This window comes from Copadichromis virginalis, linkage group LG19, assembly GCF_057382275.1.
Source record: "Copadichromis virginalis isolate Kocher_CV1m ecotype Utaka linkage group LG19, C_Virginalis_male_GT1.1, whole genome shotgun sequence".
Classification (NCBI taxonomy): Eukaryota; Metazoa; Chordata; class Actinopteri; order Cichliformes; family Cichlidae; genus Copadichromis; species Copadichromis virginalis.
The window spans coordinates 3,900,208-3,926,907 of NC_140636.1; positions in this window are offsets into that span (position 1 = coordinate 3,900,208).

Here is a 26,700-nt window from a genome sequence, read left to right on the forward strand (position 1 = left end):
TGTACAAAAACGCTTTCTTTCGCCAAGACAGTGCGTTTCTCACTGTTACATGCATTTGAATGGGGAACTCCACCGAAACAAAATATAGGTTTTCATTATGTGAATAACTTGGAAATCTTAGCTCAAACAGCTGCAAAACCTGTTTGCCCAGCACGGAGACCTTGAGTTCTATAAGATAAAGCCATAAACATGTGTATCCGAGTCTTCTATCAAAAGTTACAGCTATTTATATGAAGTTGTACAAAAACGCTTTCTTTCGCCAAGACAGTGCGTTTCTCACTGTTACATGCATTTGAATGGGGAACTCCACCGAAACAAAGTATAAGTTTTCATTATGTGAATAACTTGGAAATCTTAGCTCAAACAGCTGCAAAACCTATTTGCCCAGCACGGAGACCTTGAGTTCTATAATATAAGGCCATAAACATGTTTGTCTGAGTCTTCTATCAAAAGTTACAGCTATTTATATGAAGTTGTACAAAAACGCTTTCTTTCGCCAAGACAGTGCGTTTCTCACTGTTACATGCATTTGAATGGGGAACTCGACCGAAACAAAGTATAGGTTTTCATTATGTGAATAACTTGGAAATCTTAGCTCAAACAGCTGCAAAACCTGTTTGCCCAGCACGGAGACCTTGAGTTCTATAAGATAAAGCCATAAACATGTTTGTCTGAGTCTTCTATCAAAAGTTACAGCTATTTCTATGAAGTTGTACAAAAACGCTTTCTTTCGCCAAGACAGTGCGTTTCTCACTGTTACATGCATTTTGAATGGGGAACTCGACCGAAACAAAGTATAGGTTTTCATTATGTGAATAACTTGGAAATCTTAGCTCAAACAGCTGCAAAACCTGTTTGCCCAGCACGGAGACCTTGAGTTCTATAAGATAAAGCCATAAACATGTGTATCCGAGTCTTCTATCAAAAGTTACAGCTATTTATATGAAGTTGTACAAAAACGCTTTCTTTCGCCAAGACAGTGCGTTTCTCACTGTTACATGCATTTGAATGGGGAACTCGACCGAAACAAAGTATAAGTTTTCATTATGTGAATAACTTGGAAATCTTAGCTCAAACAGCTGCAAAACCTGTTTTCCCAGCACGGAGACCTTGAGTTCTATAAGATAAAGCCATAAACATGTGTATCCGAGTCTTCTATCAAAAGTTACAGCTATTTCTATGAAGTTGTACAAAAACGTTTTCTTTCGCCAAGACAGTGCGTTTCTCACTGTTACATGCATTTTGAATGGGGAACTCGACCGAAACAAAGTATAGGTTTTCATTATGTGAATAACTTGGAAATCTTAGCTCAAACAGCTGCAAAACCTGTTTGCCCAGCACGGAGACCTTGAGTTCTATAAGATAAAGCCATAAACATGTGTATCCGAGTCTTCTATCAAAAGTTACAGCTATTTCTATGAAGTTGTACAAAATAGCTTTCTTTCGCCAAGACAGTGCGTTTCTCACTGTTACATGCATTTGAATGGGGAACTCGACCGAAACAAAGTATAGGTTTTCATTATGTGAATAACTTGGAAATCTTAGCTCAAACAGCTGCAAAACCTGTTTGCCCAGCACGGAGACCTTGAGTTCTATAAGATAAAGCCATAAACATGTGTATCCGAGTCTTCTATCAAAAGTTACAGCTATTTCTATGAAGTTGTACAAAAACGCTTTCTTTCGCCAAGACAGTGCGTTTCTCACTGTTACATGCATTTGAATGGGGAACTCGACCGAAACAAAGTATAAGTTTTCATTATGTGAATAACTTGGAAATCTTAGCTCAAACAGCTGCAAAACCTGTTTTCCCAGCACGGAGACCTTGAGTTCTATAAGATAAAGCCATAAACATGTTTGTCTGAGTCTTCTATCAAAAGTTACAGCTATTTCTATGAAGTTGTACAAAAACGTTTTCTTTCGCCAAGACAGTGCGTTTCTCACTGTTACATGCATTTGAATGGGGAACTCGACCGAAACAAAGTATAGGTTTTCATTATGTGAATAACTTGGAAATCTTAGCTCAAACAGCTGCAAAACCTGTTTGCCCAGCACGGAGACCTTGAGTTCTATAAGATAAAGCCATAAACATGTGTATCCGAGTCTTCTATCAAAAGTTACAGCTATTTCTATTAAGTTGTACAAAATAGCTTTCTTTCGCCAAGACAGTGCGTTTCTCACTGTTACATGCATTTTGAATGGGGAACTCGACCGAAACAAAGTATAGGTTTTCATTATGTGAATAACTTGGAAATCTTAGCTCAAACAGCTGCAAAACCTGTTTTCCCAGCACGTAGACCTTGAGTTCTATAAGATAAAGCCATAAACATGTTTGTCTGAGTTTTCTATCAAAAGTTACAGCTATTTATATGAAGTTGTACAAAAACGCTTTCTTTCGCCAAGACAGTGCGTTTCTCACTGTTACATGCATTTGAATGGGGAACTCGACCGAAACAAAGTATAGGTTTTCATTATGTGAATAACTTGGAAATCTTAGCTCAAACAGCTGCAAAACCTGTTTGCCCAGCACGGAGACCTTGAGTTCTATAAGATAAAGCCATAAACATGTGTATCCGAGTCTTCTATCAAAAGTTACAGCTATTTCTATGAAGTTGTACAAAAACGCTTTCTTTCGCCAAGACAGTGCGTTTCTCACTGTTACATGCATTTTGAATGGGGAACTCGACCGAAACAAAGTATAGGTTTTCATTATGTGAATAACTTGGAAATCTTAGCTCAAACAGCTGCAAAACCTGTTTTCCCAGCACGTAGACCTTGAGTTCTATAAGATAAAGCCATAAACATGTTTGTCTGAGTTTTCTATCAAAAGTTACAGCTATTTATATGAAGTTGTACAAAAACGCTTTCTTTCGCCAAGACAGTGCGTGTCTCACTGTTACATGCATTTTGAATGGGGAACTCGACCGAAACAAAGTATAAGTTTTCATTATGTGAATAACTTGGAAATCTTAGCTCAAACAGCTGCAAAACCTGTTATCCCAGCACGGAGACCTTGAGTTCTATAATATAAGGCCATAAACATGTTTGTCTGAGTCTTCTATCAAAAGTTACAGCTATTTCTATGAAGTTGTACAAAAACGTTTTCTTTCGCCAAGACAGTGCGTTTCTCACTGTTACATGCATTTTGAATGGGGAACTCGACCGAAACAAAGTATAGGTTTTCATTATGTGAATAACTTGGAAATCTTAGCTCAAACAGCTGCAAAACCTGTTTTCCCAGCACGTAGACCTTGAGTTCTATAAGATAAAGCCATAAACATGTTTGTCTGAGGCTTCTATCAAAAGTTACAGCTATTTATATGAAGTTGTACAAAAACGCTTTCTTTCGCCAAGACAGTGCGTTTCTCACTGTTACATGCATTTTGAATGGGGAACTCGACCGAAACAAAGTATAGGTTTTCATTATGTGAATAACTTGGAAATCTTAGCTCAAACAGCTGCAAAACCTGTTTTCCCAGCACGTAAACCTTGAGTTCTATAAGATAAAGCCATAAACATGTTTGTCTGAGTCTTCTATCAAAAGTTACAGCTATTTATATGAAGTTGTACAAAAACGCTTTCTTTTGCCAAGACAGTGCGTTTCTCACTGTTACATGCATTTGAATGGGGAACTCGACCGAAACAAAGTATAGGTTTTCATTATGTGAATAACTTGGAAATCTTAGCTCAAACAGCTGCAAAACCTGTTTGCCCAGCACGGAGACCTTGAGTTCTATAAGATAAAGCCATAAACATGTGTATCCGAGTCTTCTATCAAAAGTTACAGCTATTTCTATGAAGTTGTACAAAATAGCTTTCTTTCGCCAAGACAGTGCGTTTCTCACTGTTACATGCATTTGAATGGGGAACTCGACCGAAACAAAGTATAGGTTTTCATTATGTGAATAACTTGGAAATCTTAGCTCAAACAGCTGCAAAACCTATTTGCCCAGCACGGAGACCTTGAGTTCTATAAAATAAAGCCATAAACATGTGTATCCGAGTCTTCTATCAAAAGTTACAGCTATTTATATGAAGTTGTACAAAAACGCTTTCTTTCACCAAGACAGTGCGTTTCTCACTGTTACATGCATTTTGAATGGGGAACTCGACCGAAACAAAGTATAAGTTTTCATTATGTGAATAACTTGGAAATCTTAGCTCAAACAGCTGCAAAACCTGTTTTCCCAGCACGGAGACCTTGAGTTCTATAAGATAAAGCCATAAACATGTGTATCCGAGTCTTCTATCAAAAGTTACAGCTATTTCTATGAAGTTGTACAAAAACGCTTTCTTTCGCCAAGACAGTGCGTTTCTCACTGTTACATGCATTTGAATGGGGAACTCGACCGAAACAAAGTATAGGTTTTCATTATGTGAATAACTTGGAAATCTTAGCTCAAACAGCTGCAAAACCTGTTTTCCCAGCACGTAGACCTTGAGTTCTATAAGATAAAGCCATAAACATGTTTGTCTGAGTCTTCTATCAAAAGTTACAGCTATTTATATGAAGTTGTACAAAAACGCTTTCTTTTGCCAAGACAGTGCGTTTCTCACTGTTACATGCATTTGAATGGGGAACTCGACCGAAACAAAGTATAGGTTTTCATTATGTGAATAACTTGGAAATCTTAGCTCAAACAGCTGCAAAACCTGTTTGCCCAGCACGGAGACCTTGAGTTCTATAAGATAAAGCCATAAACATGTGTATCCGAGTCTTCTATCAAAAGTTACAGCTATTTCTATGAAGTTGTACAAAATAGCTTTCTTTCGCCAAGACAGTGCGTTTCTCACTGTTACATGCATTTGAATGGGGAACTCGACCGAAACAAAGTATAGGTTTTCATTATGTGAATAACTTGGAAATCTTAGCTCAAACAGCTGCAAAACCTGTTTTCCCAGCACGGAGACCTTGAGTTCTATAAGATAAAGCCATAAACATGTGTATCCGAGTCTTCTATCAAAAGTTACAGCTATTTATATGAAGTTGTACAAAAACGCTTTCTTTCGCCAAGACAGTGCGTTTCTCACTGTTACATGCATTTGAATGGGGAACTCGACCGAAACAAAGTATAAGTTTTCATTATGTGAATAACTTGGAAATCTTAGCTCAAACAGCTGCAAAACCTGTTTTCCCAGCACGGAGACCTTGAGTTCTATAAGATAAAGCCATAAACATGTTTGTCTGAGTCTTCTATCAAAAGTTACAGCTATTTCTATGAAGTTGTACAAAAACGTTTTCTTTCGCCAAGACAGTGCGTTTCTCACTGTTACATGCATTTGAATGGGGAACTCGACCGAAACAAAGTATAGGTTTTCATTATGTGAATAACTTGGAAATCTTAGCTCAAACAGCTGCAAAACCTGTTTGCCCAGCACGGAGACCTTGAGTTCTATAAGATAAAGCCATAAACATGTGTATCCGAGTCTTCTATCAAAAGTTACAGCTATTTCTATGAAGTTGTACAAAAACGCTTTCTTTCGCCAAGACAGTGCGTTTCTCACTGTTACATGCATTTTGAATGGGGAACTCGACCGAAACAAAGTATAGGTTTTCATTATGTGAATAACTTGGAAATCTTAGCTCAAACAGCTGCAAAACCTGTTTTCCCAGCACGTAGACCTTGAGTTCTATAAGATAAAGCCATAAACATGTTTGTCTGAGTTTTCTATCAAAAGTTACAGCTATTTATATGAAGTTGTACAAAAACGCTTTCTTTCGCCAAGACAGTGCGTTTCTCACTGTTACATGCATTTGAATGGGGAACTCGACCGAAACAAAGTATAGGTTTTCATTATGTGAATAACTTGGAAATCTTAGCTCAAACAGCTGCAAAACCTGTTTGCCCAGCACGGAGACCTTGAGTTCTATAAGATAAAGCCATAAACATGTGTATCCGAGTCTTCTATCAAAAGTTACAGCTATTTCTATGAAGTTGTACAAAAACGCTTTCTTTCGCCAAGACAGTGCGTTTCTCACTGTTACATGCATTTTGAATGGGGAACTCGACCGAAACAAAGTATAGGTTTTCATTATGTGAATAACTTGGAAATCTTAGCTCAAACAGCTGCAAAACCTGTTTTCCCAGCACGTAGACCTTGAGTTCTATAAGATAAAGCCATAAACATGTTTGTCTGAGTTTTCTATCAAAAGTTACAGCTATTTATATGAAGTTGTACAAAAACGCTTTCTTTCGCCAAGACAGTGCGTTTCTCACTGTTACATGCATTTGAATGGGGAACTCGACCGAAACAAAGTATAGGTTTTCATTATGTGAATAACTTGGAAATCTTAGCTCAAACAGCTGCAAAACCTGTTTGCCCAGCACGGAGACCTTGAGTTCTATAAGATAAAGCCATAAACATGTTTGTCTGAGTCTTCTATCAAAAGTTACAGCTATTTCTATGAAGTTGTACAAAAACGCTTTCTTTCGCCAAGACAGTGCGTGTCTCACTGTTACATGCATTTTGAATGGGGAACTCGACCGAAACAAAGTATAAGTTTTCATTATGTGAATAACTTGGAAATCTTAGCTCAAACAGCTGCAAAACCTGTTATCCCAGCACGGAGACCTTGAGTTCTATAATATAAGGCCATAAACATGTTTGTCTGAGTCTTCTATCAAAAGTTACAGCTATTTCTATGAAGTTGTACAAAAACGTTTTCTTTCGCCAAGACAGTGCGTTTCTCACTGTTACATGCATTTTGAATGGGGAACTCGACCGAAACAAAGTATAGGTTTTCATTATGTGAATAACTTGGAAATCTTAGCTCAAACAGCTGCAAAACCTGTTTTCCCAGCACGTAGACCTTGAGTTCTATAAGATAAAGCCATAAACATGTTTGTCTGAGTCTTCTATCAAAAGTTACAGCTATTTCTATGAAGTTGTACAAAAACGCTTTCTTTCGCCAAGACAGTGCGTTTCTCACTGTTACATGCATTTTGAATGGGGAACTCGACCGAAACAAAGTATAGGTTTTCATTATGTGAATAACTTGGAAATCTTAGCTCAAACAGCTGCAAAACCTGTTTGCCCAGCACGGAGACCTTGAGTTCTATAAGATAAAGCCATAAACATGTGTATCCGAGTCTTCTATCAAAAGTTACAGCTATTTATATGAAGTTGTACAAAAACGCTTTCTTTCGCCAAGACAGTGCGTTTCTCACTGTTACATGCATTTGAATGGGGAACTCGACCGAAACAAAGTATAAGTTTTCATTATGTGAATAACTTGGAAATCTTAGCTCAAACAGCTGCAAAACCTGTTTTCCCAGCACGGAGACCTTGAGTTCTATAAGATAAAGCCATAAACATGTGTATCCGAGTCTTCTATCAAAAGTTACAGCTATTTCTATGAAGTTGTACAAAAACGCTTTCTTTCGCCAAGACAGTGCGTTTCTCACTGTTACATGCATTTGAATGGGGAACTCGACCGAAACAAAGTATAAGTTTTCATTATGTGAATAACTTGGAAATCTTAGCTCAAACAGCTGCAAAACCTGTTTGCCCAGCACGGAGACCTTGAGTTCTATAATATAAGGCCATAAACATGTTTGTCTGAGTCTTCTATCAAAAGTTACAGCTATTTCTATGAAGTTGTACAAAAACGTTTTCTTTCGCCAAGACAGTGCGTTTCTCACTGTTACATGCATTTTGAATGGGGAACTCGACCGAAACAAAGTATAGGTTTTCATTATGTGAATAACTTGGAAATCTTAGCTCAAACAGCTGCAAAACCTGTTTGCCCAGCACGGAGACCTTGAGTTCTATAAGATAAAGCCATAAATATGTGTATCCGAGTCTTCTATTAAAAGTTACAGCTATTTATATGAAGTTGTACAAAAACGCTTTCTTTCGCCAAGACAGTGCGTTTCTCACTGTTACATGCATTTGAATGGGGAACTCCACCGAAACAAAATATAGGTTTTCATTATGTGAATAACTTGGAAATCTTAGCTCAAACAGCTGCAAAACCTGTTTGCCCAGCACGGAGACCTTGAGTTCTATAAGATAAAGCCATAAACATGTGTATCCGAGTCTTCTATCAAAAGTTACAGCTATTTATATGAAGTTGTACAAAAACGCTTTCTTTCGCCAAGACAGTGCGTTTCTCACTGTTACATGCATTTGAATGGGGAACTCCACCGAAACAAAGTATAAGTTTTCATTATGTGAATAACTTGGAAATCTTAGCTCAAACAGCTGCAAAACCTATTTGCCCAGCACGGAGACCTTGAGTTCTATAATATAAGGCCATAAACATGTTTGTCTGAGTCTTCTATCAAAAGTTACAGCTATTTATATGAAGTTGTACAAAAACGCTTTCTTTCGCCAAGACAGTGCGTTTCTCACTGTTACATGCATTTGAATGGGGAACTCGACCGAAACAAAGTATAGGTTTTCATTATGTGAATAACTTGGAAATCTTAGCTCAAACAGCTGCAAAACCTGTTTGCCCAGCACGGAGACCTTGAGTTCTATAAGATAAAGCCATAAACATGTTTGTCTGAGTCTTCTATCAAAAGTTACAGCTATTTCTATGAAGTTGTACAAAAACGCTTTCTTTCGCCAAGACAGTGCGTTTCTCACTGTTACATGCATTTTGAATGGGGAACTCGACCGAAACAAAGTATAGGTTTTCATTATGTGAATAACTTGGAAATCTTAGCTCAAACAGCTGCAAAACCTGTTTGCCCAGCACGGAGACCTTGAGTTCTATAAGATAAAGCCATAAACATGTGTATCCGAGTCTTCTATCAAAAGTTACAGCTATTTATATGAAGTTGTACAAAAACGCTTTCTTTCGCCAAGACAGTGCGTTTCTCACTGTTACATGCATTTGAATGGGGAACTCGACCGAAACAAAGTATAAGTTTTCATTATGTGAATAACTTGGAAATCTTAGCTCAAACAGCTGCAAAACCTGTTTTCCCAGCACGGAGACCTTGAGTTCTATAAGATAAAGCCATAAACATGTGTATCCGAGTCTTCTATCAAAAGTTACAGCTATTTCTATGAAGTTGTACAAAAACGTTTTCTTTCGCCAAGACAGTGCGTTTCTCACTGTTACATGCATTTTGAATGGGGAACTCGACCGAAACAAAGTATAGGTTTTCATTATGTGAATAACTTGGAAATCTTAGCTCAAACAGCTGCAAAACCTGTTTTCCCAGCACGTAGACCTTGAGTTCTATAAGATAAAGCCATAAACATGTTTGTCTGAGTCTTCTATCAAAAGTTACAGCTATTTCTATGAAGTTGTACAAAAACGCTTTCTTTCGCCAAGACAGTGCGTTTCTCACTGTTACATGCATTTTGAATGGGGAACTCGACCGAAACAAAGTATAGGTTTTCATTATGTGAATAACTTGGAAATCTTAGCTCAAACAGCTGCAAAACCTGTTTGCCCAGCACGGAGACCTTGAGTTCTATAAGATAAAGCCATAAACATGTGTATCCGAGTCTTCTATCAAAAGTTACAGCTATTTATATGAAGTTGTACAAAAACGCTTTCTTTCGCCAAGACAGTGCGTTTCTCACTGTTACATGCATTTGAATGGGGAACTCGACCGAAACAAAGTATAAGTTTTCATTATGTGAATAACTTGGAAATCTTAGCTCAAACAGCTGCAAAACCTGTTTTCCCAGCACGGAGACCTTGAGTTCTATAAGATAAAGCCATAAACATGTTTGTCTGAGTCTTCTATCAAAAGTTACAGCTATTTCTATGAAGTTGTACAAAAACGTTTTCTTTCGCCAAGACAGTGCGTTTCTCACTGTTACATGCATTTTGAATGGGGAACTCGACCGAAACAAAGTATAGGTTTTCATTATGTGAATAACTTGGAAATCTTAGCTCAAACAGCTGCAAAACCTGTTTTCCCAGCACGTAGACCTTGAGTTCTATAAGATAAAGCCATAAACATGTTTGTCTGAGTCTTCTATCAAAAGTTACAGCTATTTCTATGAAGTTGTACAAAAACGCTTTCTTTCGCCAAGACAGTGCGTTTCTCACTGTTACATGCATTTTGAATGGGGAACTCGACCGAAACAAAGTATAGGTTTTCATTATGTGAATAACTTGGAAATCTTAGCTCAAACAGCTGCAAAACCTGTTTGCCCAGCACGGAGACCTTGAGTTCTATAAGATAAAGCCATAAACATGTGTATCCGAGTCTTCTATCAAAAGTTACAGCTATTTCTATGAAGTTGTACAAAAACGCTTTCTTTCGCCAAGACAGTGCGTTTCTCACTGTTACATGCATTTGAATGGGGAACTCGACCGAAACAAAGTATAAGTTTTCATTATGTGAATAACTTGGAAATCTTAGCTCAAACAGCTGCAAAACCTGTTTGCCCAGCACGGAGACCTTGAGTTCTATAATATAAGGCCATAAACATGTTTGTCTGAGTCTTCTATCAAAAGTTACAGCTATTTCTATGAAGTTGTACAAAAACGTTTTCTTTCGCCAAGACAGTGCGTTTCTCACTGTTACATGCATTTTGAATGGGGAACTCGACCGAAACAAAGTATAGGTTTTCATTATGTGAATAACTTGGAAATCTTAGCTCAAACAGCTGCAAAACCTGTTTGCCCAGCACGGAGACCTTGAGTTCTATAAGATAAAGCCATAAACATGTGTATCCGAGTCTTCTATTAAAAGTTACAGCTATTTATATGAAGTTGTACAAAAACGCTTTCTTTCGCCAAGACAGTGCGTTTCTCACTGTTACATGCATTTGAATGGGGAACTCCACCGAAACAAAGTATAGGTTTTCATTATGTGAATAACTTGGAAATCTTAGCTCAAACAGCTGCAAAACCTGTTTGCCCAGCACGGAGACCTTGAGTTCTATAAGATAAAGCCATAAACATGTGTATCCGAGTCTTCTATCAAAAGTTACAGCTATTTATATGAAGTTGTACAAAAACGCTTTCTTTCGCCAAGACAGTGCGTTTCTCACTGTTACATGCATTTGAATGGGGAACTCCACCGAAACAAAGTATAAGTTTTCATTATGTGAATAACTTGGAAATCTTAGCTCAAACAGCTGCAAAACCTATTTGCCCAGCACGGAGACCTTGAGTTCTATAATATAAGGCCATAAACATGTTTGTCTGAGTCTTCTATCAAAAGTTACAGCTATTTATATGAAGTTGTACAAAAACGCTTTCTTTCGCCAAGACAGTGCGTTTCTCACTGTTACATGCATTTGAATGGGGAACTCGACCGAAACAAAGTATAGGTTTTCATTATGTGAATAACTTGGAAATCTTAGCTCAAACAGCTGCAAAACCTGTTTGCCCAGCACGGAGACCTTGAGTTCTATAAGATAAAGCCATAAACATGTTTGTCTGAGTCTTCTATCAAAAGTTACAGCTATTTCTATGAAGTTGTACAAAAACGCTTTCTTTCGCCAAGACAGTGCGTTTCTCACTGTTACATGCATTTTGAATGGGGAACTCGACCGAAACAAAGTATAGGTTTTCATTATGTGAATAACTTGGAAATCTTAGCTCAAACAGCTGCAAAACCTGTTTGCCCAGCACGGAGACCTTGAGTTCTATAAGATAAAGCCATAAACATGTGTATCCGAGTCTTCTATCAAAAGTTACAGCTATTTATATGAAGTTGTACAAAAACGCTTTCTTTCGCCAAGACAGTGCGTTTCTCACTGTTACATGCATTTGAATGGGGAACTCGACCGAAACAAAGTATAAGTTTTCATTATGTGAATAACTTGGAAATCTTAGCTCAAACAGCTGCAAAACCTGTTTTCCCAGCACGGAGACCTTGAGTTCTATAAGATAAAGCCATAAACATGTGTATCCGAGTCTTCTATCAAAAGTTACAGCTATTTCTATGAAGTTGTACAAAAACGCTTTCTTTCGCCAAGACAGTGCGTTTCTCACTGTTACATGCATTTGAATGGGGAACTCGACCGAAACAAAGTATAAGTTTTCATTATGTGAATAACTTGGAAATCTTAGCTCAAACAGCTGCAAAACCTGTTTTCCCAGCACGTAGACCTTGAGTTCTATAATATAAGGCCATAAACATGTTTGTCTGAGTCTTCTATCAAAAGTTACAGCTATTTCTATGAAGTTGTACAAAAACGCTTTCTTTCGCCAAGACAGTGCGTTTCTCACTGTTACATGCATTTTGAATGGGGAACTCGACCGAAACAAAGTATAGGTTTTCATTATGTGAATAACTTGGAAATCTTAGCTCAAACAGCTGCAAAACCTGTTTGCCCAGCACGGAGACCTTGAGTTCTATAAGATAAAGCCATAAACATGTGTATCCGAGTCTTCTATCAAAAGTTACAGCTATTCATATGAAGTTGTACAAAAACGCTTTCTTTCGCCAAGACAGTGCGTTTCTCACTGTTACATGCATTTGAATGGGGAACTCGACCGAAACAAAGTATAAGTTTTCATTATGTGAATAACTTGGAAATCTTAGCTCAAACAGCTGCAAAACCTGTTTTCCCAGCACGGAGACCTTGAGTTCTATAAGATAAAGCCATAAACATATTTGTCTGAGTCTTCTATCAAAAGTTACAGCTATTTCTATGAAGTTGTACAAAAACGCTTTCTTTCGCCAAGACAGTGCGTTTCTCACTGTTACATGCATTTGAATGGGGAACTCGACCGAAACAAAGTATAAGTTTTCATTATGTGAATAACTTGGAAATCTTAGCTCAAACAGCTGCAAAACCTGTTTTCCCAGCACGGAGACCTTGAGTTCTATAAGATAAAGCCATAAACATGTGTATCCGAGTCTTCTATCAAAAGTTACAGCTATTTCTATGAAGTTGTACAAAAACGCTTTCTTTCGCCAAGACAGTGCGTTTCTCACTGTTACATGCATTTGAATGGGGAACTCGACCGAAACAAAGTATAAGTTTTCATTATGTGAATAACTTGGAAATCTTAGCTCAAACAGCTGCAAAACCTGTTTTCCCAGCACGTAGACCTTGAGTTCTATAATATAAGGCCATAAACATGTTTGTCTGAGTCTTCTATCAAAAGTTACAGCTATTTCTATGAAGTTGTACAAAAACGTTTTCTTTCGCCAAGACAGTGCGTTTCTCACTGTTACATGCATTTTGAATGGGGAACTCGACCGAAACAAAGTATAGGTTTTCATTATGTGAATAACTTGGAAATCTTAGCTCAAACAGCTGCAAAACCTGTTTGCCCAGCACGGAGACCTTGAGTTCTATAAGATAAAGCCATAAACATGTGTATCCGAGTCTTCTATTAAAAGTTACAGCTATTTATATGAAGTAGTACAAAAACGCTTTCTTTCGCCAAGACAGTGCGTTTCTCACTGTTACATGCATTTGAATGGGGAACTCGACCGAAACAAAGTATAGGTTTTCATTATGGGAATAACTTGGAAATCTTAGCTCAAACAGCTGCAAAACCTGTTTTCCCAGCACGGAGACCTTGAGTTCTATAAGATAAAGCCATAAACATGTGTATCCGAGTCTTCTATCAAAAGTTACAGCTATTTCTATGAAGTTGTACAAAAACGCTTTCTTTCGCCAAGACAGTGCGTTTCTCACTGTTACATGCATTTGAATGGGGAACTCGACCGAAACAAAGTATAAGTTTTCATTATGTGAATAACTTGGAAATCTTAGCTCAAACAGCTGCAAAACCTATTTGCCCAGCACGGAGACCTTGAGTTCTATAAGATAAAGCCATAAACATGTTTGTCTGAGTCTTCTATCAAAAGTTACAGCTATTTCTATGAAGTTGTACAAAAACGCTTTCTTTCGCCAAGACAGTGCGTTTCTCACTGTTACATGCATTTTGAATGGGGAACTCGACCGAAACAAAGTATAGGTTTTCATTATGTGAATAACTTGGAAATCTTAGCTCAAACAGCTGCAAAACCTGTTTGCCCAGCACGGAGACCTTGAGTTCTATAAGATAAAGCCATAAACATGTGTATCCGAGTCTTCTATCAAAAGTTACAGCTATTTATATGAAGTTGTACAAAAACGCTTTCTTTCGCCAAGACAGTGCGTTTCTCACTGTTACATGCATTTGAATGGGGAACTCGACCGAAACAAAGTATAAGTTTTCATTATGTGAATAACTTGGAAATCTTAGCTCAAACAGCTGCAAAACCTGTTTTCCCAGCACGGAGACCTTGAGTTCTATAAGATAAAGCCATAAACATGTGTATCCGAGTCTTCTATCAAAAGTTACAGCTATTTCTATGAAGTTGTACAAAAACGCTTTCTTTCGCCAAGACAGTGCGTTTCTCACTGTTACATGCATTTGAATGGGGAACTCGACCGAAACAAAGTATAAGTTTTCATTATGTGAATAACTTGGAAATCTTAGCTCAAACAGCTGCAAAACCTGTTTTCCCAGCACGTAGACCTTGAGTTCTATAATATAAGGCCATAAACATGTTTGTCTGAGTCTTCTATCAAAAGTTACAGCTATTTCTATGAAGTTGTACAAAAACGCTTTCTTTCGCCAAGACAGTGCGTTTCTCACTGTTACATGCATTTTGAATGGGGAACTCGACCGAAACAAAGTATAGGTTTTCATTATGTGAATAACTTGGAAATCTTAGCTCAAACAGCTGCAAAACCTGTTTGCCCAGCACGGAGACCTTGAGTTCTATAAGATAAAGCCATAAACATGTGTATCCGAGTCTTCTATCAAAAGTTACAGCTATTCATATGAAGTTGTACAAAAACGCTTTCTTTCGCCAAGACAGTGCGTTTCTCACTGTTACATGCATTTGAATGGGGAACTCGACCGAAACAAAGTATAAGTTTTCATTATGTGAATAACTTGGAAATCTTAGCTCAAACAGCTGCAAAACCTGTTTTCCCAGCACGGAGACCTTGAGTTCTATAAGATAAAGCCATAAACATATTTGTCTGAGTCTTCTATCAAAAGTTACAGCTATTTCTATGAAGTTGTACAAAAACGCTTTCTTTCGCCAAGACAGTGCGTTTCTCACTGTTACATGCATTTGAATGGGGAACTCGACCGAAACAAAGTATAAGTTTTCATTATGTGAATAACTTGGAAATCTTAGCTCAAACAGCTGCAAAACCTGTTTTCCCAGCACGGAGACCTTGAGTTCTATAAGATAAAGCCATAAACATGTGTATCCGAGTCTTCTATCAAAAGTTACAGCTATTTCTATGAAGTTGTACAAAAACGCTTTCTTTCGCCAAGACAGTGCGTTTCTCACTGTTACATGCATTTGAATGGGGAACTCGACCGAAACAAAGTATAAGTTTTCATTATGTGAATAACTTGGAAATCTTAGCTCAAACAGCTGCAAAACCTGTTTTCCCAGCACGTAGACCTTGAGTTCTATAATATAAGGCCATAAACATGTTTGTCTGAGTCTTCTATCAAAAGTTACAGCTATTTCTATGAAGTTGTACAAAAACGTTTTCTTTCGCCAAGACAGTGCGTTTCTCACTGTTACATGCATTTTGAATGGGGAACTCGACCGAAACAAAGTATAGGTTTTCATTATGTGAATAACTTGGAAATCTTAGCTCAAACAGCTGCAAAACCTGTTTGCCCAGCACGGAGACCTTGAGTTCTATAAGATAAAGCCATAAACATGTGTATCCGAGTCTTCTATTAAAAGTTACAGCTATTTATATGAAGTAGTACAAAAACGCTTTCTTTCGCCAAGACAGTGCGTTTCTCACTGTTACATGCATTTGAATGGGGAACTCGACCGAAACAAAGTATAGGTTTTCATTATGGGAATAACTTGGAAATCTTAGCTCAAACAGCTGCAAAACCTGTTTTCCCAGCACGGAGACCTTGAGTTCTATAAGATAAAGCCATAAACATGTGTATCCGAGTCTTCTATCAAAAGTTACAGCTATTTCTATGAAGTTGTACAAAAACGCTTTCTTTCGCCAAGACAGTGCGTTTCTCACTGTTACATGCATTTGAATGGGGAACTCGACCGAAACAAAGTATAAGTTTTCATTATGTGAATAACTTGGAAATCTTAGCTCAAACAGCTGCAAAACCTATTTGCCCAGCACGGAGACCTTGAGTTCTATAATATAAGGCCATAAACATGTTTGTCTGAGTCTTCTATCAAAAGTTACAGCTATTTATATGAAGTTGTACAAAATAGCTTTCTTTCGCCAAGACAGTGCGTTTCTCACTGTTACATGCATTTGAATGGGGAACTCGACCGAAACAAAGTATAGGTTTTCATTATGTGAATAACTTGGAAATCTTAGCTCAAACAGCTGCAAAACCTATTTGCCCAGCACGGAGACCTTGAGTTCTATAAGATAAAGCCATAAACATGTGTATCCGAGTCTTCTATCAAAAGTTACAGCTATTTCTATGAAGTTGTACAAAAACGCTTTCTTTCGCCAAGACAGTGCGTTTCTCACTGTTACATGCATTTTGAATGGGGAACTCGACCGAAACAAAGTATAGGTTTTCATTATGTGAATAACTTGGAAATCTTAGCTCAAACAGCTGCAAAACCTGTTTTCCCAGCACGTAAACCTTGAGTTCTATAAGATAAAGCCATAAACATGTTTGTCTGAGTCTTCTATCAAAAGTTACAGCTATTTATATGAAGTTGTACAAAAACGCTTTCTTTTGCCAAGACAGTGCGTTTCTCACTGTTACATGCATTTGAATGGGGAACTCGACCGAAACAAAGTATAGGTTTTCATTATGTGAATAACTTGGAAATCGTAGCTCAAACAGCTGCAAAACCTGTTTGCCCAGCACGGAGACCTTGAGTTCTATAAGATAAAGCCATAAACATGTGTATCCGAGTCTTCTATCAAAAGTTACAGCTATTTCTATGAAGTTGTACAAAATAGCTTTCTTTCGCCAAGACAGTGCGTTTCTCACTGTTACATGCATTTGAATGGGGAACTCGACCGAAACAAAGTATAGGTTTTCATTATGTGAATAACTTGGAAATCTTAGCTCAAACAGCTGCAAAACCTGTTTGCCCAGCACGGAGACCTTGAGTTCTATAAGATAAAGCCATAAACATGTGTATCCGAGTCTTCTATCAAAAGTTACAGCTATTTATATGAAGTTGTACAAAAACGCTTTCTTTCGCCAAGACAGTGCGTTTCTCACTGTTACATGCATTTGAATGGGGAACTCCACCGAAACAAAGTATAAGTTTTCATTATGTGAATAACTTGGAAATCTTAGCTCAAACAGCTGCAAAACCTATTTGCCCAGCACGGAGACCTTGAGTTCTATAAGATAAAGCCATAAACATGTGTATCCGAGTCTTCTATCAAAAGTTACAGCTATTCATATGAAGTTGTACAAAAACGCTTTCTTTCGCCAAGACAGTGCGTTTCTCACTGTTACATGCATTTGAATGGGGAACTCGACCGAAACAAAGTATAAGTTTTCATTATGTGAATAACTTGGAAATCTTAGCTCAAACAGCTGCAAAACCTGTTTTCCCAGCACGGAGACCTTGAGTTCTATAAGATAAAGCCATAAACATGTTTGTCTGAGTCTTCTATCAAAAGTTACAGCTATTTATATGAAGTTGTACAAAATAGCTTTCTTTCGCCAAGACAGTGCGTTTCTCACTGTTACATGCATTTGAATGGGGAACTCGACCGAAACAAAGTATAGGTTTTCATTATGTGAATAACTTGGAAATCTTAGCTCAAACAGCTGCAAAACCTGTTTTCCCAGCACGGAGACCTTGAGTTCTATAATATAAGGCCATAAACATGTTTGTCTGAGTCTTCTATCAAAAGTTACAGCTATTTCTATGAAGTTGTACAAAAACGCTTTCTTTCGCCAAGACAGTGCGTTTCTCACTGTTACATGCATTTGAATGGGGAACTCGACCGAAACAAAGTATAGGTTTTCATTATGTGAATAACTTGGAAATCTTAGCTCAAACAGCTGCAAAACCTGTTTGCCCAGCACCGAGACCTTGAGTTCTATAAGATAAAGCCATAAACATGTGTATCCGAGTCTTCTATCAAAAGTTACAGCTATTTCTATGAAGTTGTACAAAAACGCTTTCTTTCGCCAAGACAGTGCGTTTCTCACTGTTACATGCATTTTGAATGGGGAACTCGACCGAAACAAAGTATAGGTTTTCATTATGTGAATAACTTGGAAATCTTAGCTCAAACAGCTGCAAAACCTGTTTTCCCAGCACGTAGACCTTGAGTTCTATAAGATAAAGCCATAAACATGTTTGTCTGAGTCTTCTATCAAAAGTTACAGCTATTTATATGAAGTTGTACAAAAACGCTTTCTTTCGCCAAGACAGTGCGTTTCTCACTGTTACATGCATTTGAATGGGGAACTCGACCGAAACAAAGTATAGGTTTTCATTATGTGAATAACTTGGAAATCTTAGCTCAAACAGCTGCAAAACCTGTTTGCCCAGCACGGAGACCTTGAGTTCTATAAGATAAAGCCATAAACATGTTTGTTTGAGTCTTCTATCAAAAGTTACAGCTATTTATATGAAGTTGTACAAAAACGCTTTCTTTCGCCAAGACAGTGCGTTTCTCACTGTTACATGCATTTGAATGGGGAACTCGACCGAAACAAAGTATAGGTTTTCATTATGTGAATAACTTGGAAATCTTAGCTCAAACAGCTGCAAAACCTGTTTTCCCAGCACGTAGACCTTGAGTTCTATAAGATAAAGCCATAAACATGTTTGTCTGAGTCTTCTATCAAAAGTTACAGCTATTTATATGAAGTTGTACAAAAACGCTTTCTTTCGCCAAGACAGTGCGTTTCTCACTGTTACATGCATTTGAATGGGGAACTCGACCGAAACAAAGTATAAGTTTTCATTATGTGAATAACTTGGAAATCTTAGCTCAAACAGCTGCAAAACCTGTTTTCCCAGCACGGAGACCTTGAGTTCTATAAGATAAAGCCATAAACATGTGTATCCGAGTCTTCTATCAAAAGTTACAGCTATTTCTATGAAGTTGTACAAAAACGCTTTCTTTCGCCAAGACAGTGCGTTTCTCACTGTTACATGCATTTGAATGGGGAACTCGACCGAAACAAAGTATAGGTTTTCATTATGTGAATAACTTGGAAATCTTAGCTCAAACAGCTGCAAAACCTGTTTGCCCAGCACGGAGACCTTGAGTTCTATAAGATAAAGCCATAAACATGTTTGTTTGAGTCTTCTATCAAAAGTTACAGCTATTTATATGAAGTTGTACAAAAACGCTTTCTTTCGCCAAGACAGTGCGTTTCTCACTGTTACATGCATTTGAATGGGGAACTCGACCGAAACAAAGTATAAGTTTTCATTATGTGAATAACTTGGAAATCTTAGCTCAAACAGCTGCAAAACCTGTTTTCCCAGCACGGAGACCTTGAGTTCTATAATATAAGGCCATAAACATGTTTGTCTGAGTCTTCTATCAAAAGTTACAGCTATTTATATGAAGTTGTACAAAAACGCTTTCTTTCGCCAAGACAGTGCGTTTCTCACTGTTACATGCATTTTGAATGGGGAACTCGACCGAAACAAAGTATAAGTTTTCATTATGTGAATAACTTGGAAATCTTAGCTCAAACAGCTGCAAAACCTGTTTTCCCAGCACGGAGACCTTGAGTTCTATTATGGAACGCCAGGACTGCCATAATGAATTAATTAAATACACCATTAAATAATTAATTAAATGTGGCAATAATTAATTAAAATTGGAATTAATTAATTAAATAAATAGTTATGACACATGTAATTAATTAATTATTGACACATTTAATTAATTATTTATGTATTTCACATTTTAATTAATTATTGACACATTTAATTAATTAATTATTGACACATTTAATTAATTATTTATGTATTTCACATTTTAATTAATTATTGACACATTTAATTAATTATTGACACATTTAATTAATTATTTAATGATATATTTATTTATTTCATTTTGGCAGTCCTGACGCCTGGCTCTCGTCATGAAATAATTTTATCTGTCAGCCTCACCCATCAAACTCAGGGGGCGGGGTTAACGCTGCCCATGCAGCTTCTCTAACATTTGATTGGTTGCCGTGCAAAGTAAGTCAAAACAGGTCGATCCTAGATAATCGATTGCTTGTGTAGACTTGGGGCAGCCAGTTATCCCAGAATGCAGATCAAATCACAGGCCGTTTTTCTGTCACCAGCTACACTTTTAACAGTGTTTTAGCCGCGAATGTCGCGCCGTATGTCTGGTCAGGTTGTCAACATAGAACATGTTTGCAAAAGTGCTCAGATGTTTTCAGAGATTTCACTAGCTCTGCTAACAGTTAGCATGCAGAGCGCACCGAGGGGGTACATTAACCGGTTTGTTTACATATTCCACTCTCCGTGTTCCACATGTTGCATTCGCAGATTCTCATTTTCACCGAACGATCGTCTCTTTCCGCCTGGTCTTGTGTCTCTGTGCTTCTGTAACATAAAGAACGAGCTGACATTTTTCTCACGAAACCAGCGATCAGCTCAGCAGACCCTCAGTTTACCTGCATGCATCCTCCTCCTCATCTGCCAGCTGTTTAACACCTGCTGCTAATTCAAGAAACACGCCTACGTTTCCTGGTGATAGTCACAGTTTAACTGCACAAGATAAGTAAATATAGTATTTTCCCCGAGCGCAGAGCTGCTGGAGCTTGTTTCCTTACAGAGCACTTTATAGGCGAACAGCTTCATCAGCGGCTGATGTCCAATCACCGGCACACAGCTTTCAAACCTCAGCTGAGTTTTAGCTCTCAGTGGTTAAACGCTGGACTTCATTCACTCAGGTTCTGTCTGTCGGGTCACGTTTACTTCGCTGTTTTATTTACAACTGAGCAAATCGGTTTGGCTGAGGTTAAAGTTACGTTTCATAACTGCATAGTTTCACAGACGTTTAATGGTTCACTGGCACATGTGTTAGACTGAACTATCATCTAAATATCATCTGTTTTTTAATAGTTATTTAACTGTATTCTAAGCACCAGCTGTCTGTTAGAATGTGATTTTTTTTCTCTCTCTGTTGGCAGAGGTATAAAAATGCGCAGGAAAATCTGACGTGCATGGCAAACTTCACCGACGATATTTAGGGAGGAATAAACACACATCAAACATAAATGAACCATTTGCCTGTCTCCATAATTGAGAGCATTTTCTCTTCTTATGTCAACACTCTCTCTCTCTCTCTCTCTCTCTTTTTTTTTTTTTTTTTTTGCTTTTTCGGTCATGTTATGTTTACCTGTCAAAGGCTTGTTACAAACTATGAAACACATTGTGCAGACTTCTGGATGTTAGAAGAAAACGAATACTGCTCATGAATGAGACTAAAGGCAGGAAGGTGTCCTTTAAAACTAAACATGTTAATAGGACCTCCCTGTTTATATCATAGTTTATGATATAGCACGTGTATTTCAGTAATAGCCTGCTGAGGCCACTATACGTGCTGGCCTCATATCAAATGTGAAGGCAGACTGAGTCTATGTTTGACGTTTGTTTATATCTAATCTTCCTTTTCAAACATTTAAACAGCAGCGAGTCTGCAGCTGAGGGAATACAAATTCAAATTGTCGGAACAGGTTTGCTCGTTTCTTGGATTCATTTGGTGATTTATTAAATGTGTGGTGGGGCGTGGTCTGCGGTGCCGTGCAGGGAGGGCGGACGCACCTGCACGGCATCCTTAATCACGCCCGCCTAGTTAAAAACACGGGGACTGAGGGGTTTGGGGGTGTTGTGGTGTGGTGAGATGTAAATAAAGATGACTCTGAACGTTGCTCCGTGGTCCCGCCGTGTCTTATTCACGCCACATTGGTGCCGAAACCCAGGAGGCAGCACGGCGGGTCCATATCGGAGCCAGGGAATGGAGGAGCTGGCCCAGAGGGTGGCCGAAATGGCGGCCGCCCAGCGGGAGCAGGCGGCGGAGGTGCGTCGCCAGCAGGAAGAGCTGCAGGACCAGTCCGAGCGGCACCTGGAAAGGATTGGGGAGCTGGCGGCGCTGCTCTGGGCCTGGGCGCCACCCCCAAAGGTGTGTCCCGAGGACAGTGAAGCGGTGGAGGAGCCGCGTGAGGCACCTCAGCAGCCGGAGGTGGCAGACGAGGCGCGCGGGGATCTGCGCCTGCCGGAGGAGGGGGAACAGCCAGGTGAAGGGCTGCTCCTGCCGGGAGTGGTGGATGAGCCGCTCCAACCGGAGGCGGCAGACGAGGTGCGCGAGGGTCTGCGCCGGTTGGAGAAAGAGGAGCTGCACGAGGGGCTGCTCGAGCCGGGAGTGGCGGCGGAGGGAGCAGTAGTGACGGAGGAGTCGCGCTATGGGCTGCTCCAGCAGGGAGCGACAGCGGTGACGGAGGGGCCGCGCAAGGAGCTGGAGGTCCCAGTGCCAGGGGAGCTTGCTCGAGTGGAACTGGCGAGCGAGGCGGGCGCCACGCTTGAGATCGCCGTGCTCGCCAGAACGGCCTCACCACCACCAGAGGCCTGTACACGCCACACCTCTGCCCAGCCACCTGTGAGCTGGGGCTCACGCTTGTGCCGGCCGCGCCGGGTGCACCTGTCACGTGTCCGACTTCCGAACCAGCTTTGCCTGCGCCGCTGGATTCGCGGGCGGCCGCCTGAACTCGCACCTCCCCGTCGCTTGGCCGGGGCCTGGGGGTGCCAGCTGTCCGGGCTGACTCCCTCTCCCACTGGCGGTGGGGGAGTAGGTTCGGCCGGATGGCTCCCCGGCCTCAATCGGGCGATGGGGGTATGTGGTGGGGCGTGGTCTGCGGTGCCGTGCAGGGAGGGCGGACGCACCTGCACGGCATCCTTAATCACGCCCGCCTAGTTAAAAACACGGGGACTGAGGGGTTTGGGGGTGTTGTGGTGTGGTGAGATGTAAATAAAGATGACTCTGAACGTTGCTTCGTGGTCCCGCCGTGTCTTATTCACGCCACAAACTGTTATTCTAATCTGCTGCTGAGTCTCTTACACTTTTCTTTATGCACGTCTCTGGAATAGTTGGCAGTTAGATAGTCAGCTGGGAAACTTTTTGTGTTAACTCATGGAGCTGAGGATATCGTGGATATGCTGACCTCGCTGCGTGGTGTACAGAGCGAGGTCAGCATGATTAATATTCACAATAAAAATATTAGCCGAACATCATGAAGTCTGTATGTGTTTCATAGTGTCGAACAACCTTTGTACAGTTAAAGCCAGCAGTTACTACATGACGGAAACACCAACGTTATCTCTTTTATGTGTTTATACACAGGTCACGCTGATTACTGAACAAAAACCCAAAGATCAGATGTTAAACAGATTTATTTGCTCTCTCTCCTCCTTAAACATGTTTTTAATGTTAGTTATAATTCAGAATTGGCGACTGAAACACGTAGGACACATAAGAACATCAGGAAATAAAACATCGATAAATATAACCTCAGTAAAAGAAGTCAGCGGGGGTTACTACAGCTGTGTACCGGGGCCTGCGCTTTGTCGGTGGGATTGCTTGCGAGGCGAGCGGGTCTATCCCACGCTTTGCCGTGAGACTGGGACGACATCTCCGAAATCATCGAAACACTTTTGCAAAGAGGCTGTATCTTGACAAACCGACCAGACACATGAAGATTAAACCACTACATTCTCGGCTAAAAAAATATTAAAACGGTATTTGGTAACACACAAACAGGGTTTTTCAAAGCTCAGTTCTGTTAGCTTCCACATGCCGGTTGTGTGCTAGAAACAATGGCCACCAGGCCAAAGCAATGGTTTTGACTCGATCAGCGTTAACCCCGCCCCCTGAGTTTGATGGGTGAGGCTGACAGATAAAATTATTTCATGATGAGAGCCAGGCGTCAGGACTGCCAAAATGAAATAAATAAATATATCATTAAATAATTAATTAAATGTGTCAATAATTAATTAAATGTGTCAATAATTAATTAAAATGTGAAATACATAAATAATTAATTAAATATGTCAATAATTAATTAATTAAATGTGTCAATAATTAATTAAAACGTGAAATACATAAATAATTAATTAAATGTGTCAATAATTAATTAATTACATATATCATAACTATTTATTTAATTAATTAATTCCAATTTTAATTAATTATTGCCACATTTAATTAATTATTTAATGGTGTATTTAATTAATTCATTATGGCAGTCCTGGCGTTCCATATTCTATAAGATAAAGCCATAAACATGTGTATCCGAGTCTTCTATCAAAAGTTACAGCTATTTCTATGAAGTTGTACAAAAACGCTTTCTTTCGCCAAGACAGTGCGTTTCTCACTGTTACATGCATTTTGAATGGGGAACTCGACCGAAACAAAGTATAGGTTTTCATTATGTGAATAACTTGGAAATCTTAGCTCAAACAGCTGCAAAACCTGTTTTCCCAGCACGTAGACCTTGAGTTCTATAAGATAAAGCCATAAACATGTTTGTCTGAGTCTTCTATCAAAAGTTACAGCTATTTATATGAAGTTGTACAAAAACGCTTTCTTTCGCCAAGACAGTGCGTTTCTCACTGTTACATGCATTTGAATGGGGAACTCGACCGAAACAAAGTATACGTTTTCATTATGTGAATAACTTGGAAATCTTAGCTCAAACAGCTGCAAAACCTGTTTGCCCAGCACGTAGACCTTGAGTTCTATAAGATAAAGCCATAAACATGTTTGTCTGAGTCTTCTATCAAAAGTTACAGCTATTTATATGAAGTTGTACAAAAACGTTTTCTTTCGCCAAGACAGTGCGTTTCTCACTGTTACATGCATTTGAATGGGGAACTCGACCGAAACAAAGTATAGGTTTTCATTATGTGAATAACTTGGAAATCTTAGCTCAAACAGCTGCAAAACCTGTTTGCCCAGCACGTAGACCTTGAGTTCTATAAGATAAAGCCATAAACATGTTTGTCTGAGTCTTCTATCAAAAGTTACAGCTATTTATATGAAGTTGTACAAAAACGCTTTCTTTCGCCAAGACAGTGCGTTTCTCACTGTTACATGCATTTGAATGGGGAACTCGACCGAAACAAAGTATAAGTTTTCATTATGTGAATAACTTGGAAATCTTAGCTCAAACAGCTGCAAAACCTGTTTTCCCAGCACGGAGACCTTGAGTTCTATAATATAAGGCCATAAACATGTTTGTCTGAGTCTTCTATCAAAAGTTACAGCTATTTATATGAAGTTGTACAAAAACGCTTTCTTTCGCCAAGACAGTGCGTTTCTCACTGTTACATGCATTTGAATGGGGAACTCGACCGAAACAAAGTATAGGTTTTCATTATGTGAATAACTTGGAAATCTTAGCTCAAACAGCTGCAAAACCTGTTTGCCCAGCACGGAGACCTTGAGTTCTATAAGATAAAGCCATAAACATGTTTGTCTGAGTCTTCTATCAAAAGTTACAGCTATTTCTATGAAGTTGTACAAAAACGCTTTCTTTCGCCAAGACAGTGCGTTTCTCACTGTTACATGCATTTTGAATGGGGAACTCGACCGAAACAAAGTATAGGTTTTCATTATGTGAATAACTTGGAAATCTTAGCTCAAACAGCTGCAAAACCTGTTTGCCCAGCACGGAGACCTTGAGTTCTATAAGATAAAGCCATAAACATGTGTATCCGAGTCTTCTATCAAAAGTTACAGCTATTTATATGAAGTTGTACAAAAACGCTTTCTTTCGCCAAGACAGTGCGTTTCTCACTGTTACATGCATTTGAATGGGGAACTCGACCGAAACAAAGTATAAGTTTTCATTATGTGAATAACTTGGAAATCTTAGCTCAAACAGCTGCAAAACCTGTTTTCCCAGCACGGAGACCTTGAGTTCTATAAGATAAAGCCATAAACATATTTGTCTGAGTCTTCTATCAAAAGTTACAGCTATTTCTATGAAGTTGTACAAAAACGCTTTCTTTCGCCAAGACAGTGCGTTTCTCACTGTTACATGCATTTGAATGGGGAACTCGACCGAAACAAAGTATAAGTTTTCATTATGTGAATAACTTGGAAATCTTAGCTCAAACAGCTGCAAAACCTGTTTTCCCAGCACGGAGACCTTGAGTTCTATAAGATAAAGCCATAAACATGTGTATCCGAGTCTTCTATCAAAAGTTACAGCTATTTCTATGAAGTTGTACAAAAACGCTTTCTTTCGCCAAGACAGTGCGTTTCTCACTGTTACATGCATTTGAATGGGGAACTCGACCGAAACAAAGTATAAGTTTTCATTATGTGAATAACTTGGAAATCTTAGCTCAAACAGCTGCAAAACCTGTTTTCCCAGCACGTAGACCTTGAGTTCTATAATATAAGGCCATAAACATGTTTGTCTGAGTCTTCTATCAAAAGTTACAGCTATTTCTATGAAGTTGTACAAAAACGTTTTCTTTCGCCAAGACAGTGCGTTTCTCACTGTTACATGCATTTTGAATGGGGAACTCGACCGAAACAAAGTATAGGTTTTCATTATGTGAATAACTTGGAAATCTTAGCTCAAACAGCTGCAAAACCTGTTTGCCCAGCACGGAGACCTTGAGTTCTATAAGATAAAGCCATAAACATGTGTATCCGAGTCTTCTATTAAAAGTTACAGCTATTTATATGAAGTAGTACAAAAACGCTTTCTTTCGCCAAGACAGTGCGTTTCTCACTGTTACATGCATTTGAATGGGGAACTCGACCGAAACAAAGTAT